Source organism: Galeopterus variegatus, unplaced genomic scaffold, assembly GCF_000696425.1.
Source record: "Galeopterus variegatus unplaced genomic scaffold, G_variegatus-3.0.2 Scaffold11106, whole genome shotgun sequence".
Lineage (NCBI taxonomy): Eukaryota > Metazoa > Chordata > Mammalia > Dermoptera > Cynocephalidae > Galeopterus > Galeopterus variegatus.
In genome coordinates this window covers 84,691-85,790 of record NW_007737217.1, presented here as the reverse complement: position 1 = coordinate 85,790, position 1,100 = coordinate 84,691, and positions in this window count along the sequence as shown.

The following is a 1,100-nucleotide window of genomic DNA, read 5'->3' as shown; positions in this document are numbered from 1 at the left end:
GACCCAGCCACCCCACTTCTAGGAAATCATCACATCAAAGGGATACCTGAACTCCCATGTTTATCACAGCTCTATTTACAACAGCCACGATATGGAACCAGCCTAAATGTCCATTGATGGATGATTGGTTGAGGAAAATGTGGTATATATACACAATGGGATACTACTCAACCATAAAAATGAATGAAATTCTGCCACTTGCAGCAACACGGATAAGCTTGGAGAAAATTATGTTGAGTGAAATAAGCCAGGCACAGAGGGAAAAACACACCACATGTCCTCACTCATAAATGGGAGTTAAGAGAGAAAGAAGGAAAGAAAGAAAGGCCACAGTGGTGCATTGGACTTGCAAGAGGCAGACAGCATACCTAGGACTGTGGGGTGTGTTGGGTGGGGGAGGGAGGTCAGGGATTAATTGGGTGGGGGACATGAGGGATAATCAAAATTTGTGGGAATGGGCATCCTGAAAGTATTGATCTGGCCATCACATCTTTGGCACAGGTGGTGATGGTCAGCTTTGTACCCCATGAATATTCATAATCAATAATACACATATATATTAAAGGTTTAATAAAAACATGTGTAAAAGAACATCTATTTTTATGCCTGGCATGGGGTATGTTCACAAATCATTCACATAGAAGGTCCTTAAACTACATATGTATTTCAAGTCTCTGTAAATCTGAACCCATATAAAATTACTACAGTATGCTGTGATTACTCATTAAAACCATCATAGAATGGTTTATACTATTTCTCCTTCACTTGTGAAAGATAGCCATGCTGGTTAAAGTATTCTGGGCTTCCAGTTTTTTACTTTAATATTTTGAATATATCATTACATTCTCATCTGCCTGTAGGATTTCTGTTGAGAAGTCTGCTGTTAGTCGGATGGGAACTCCATTATAGGTGACTTAACACTTTTCTCTTGCAGCTTTTCAGATTCTCACCTTGTCTTTAAGCTTTGCCAGTTTCACTATAATGTGTTTCAAAGAGGAGGACCTTTTTGGATTGATCTGTTTGGGGATCTTTGAGCCTCCTGGATCTGAAGGTCCTTTTTTCTCCCTATACCTGGGAAGTTTTCCACTATTATTTTATTG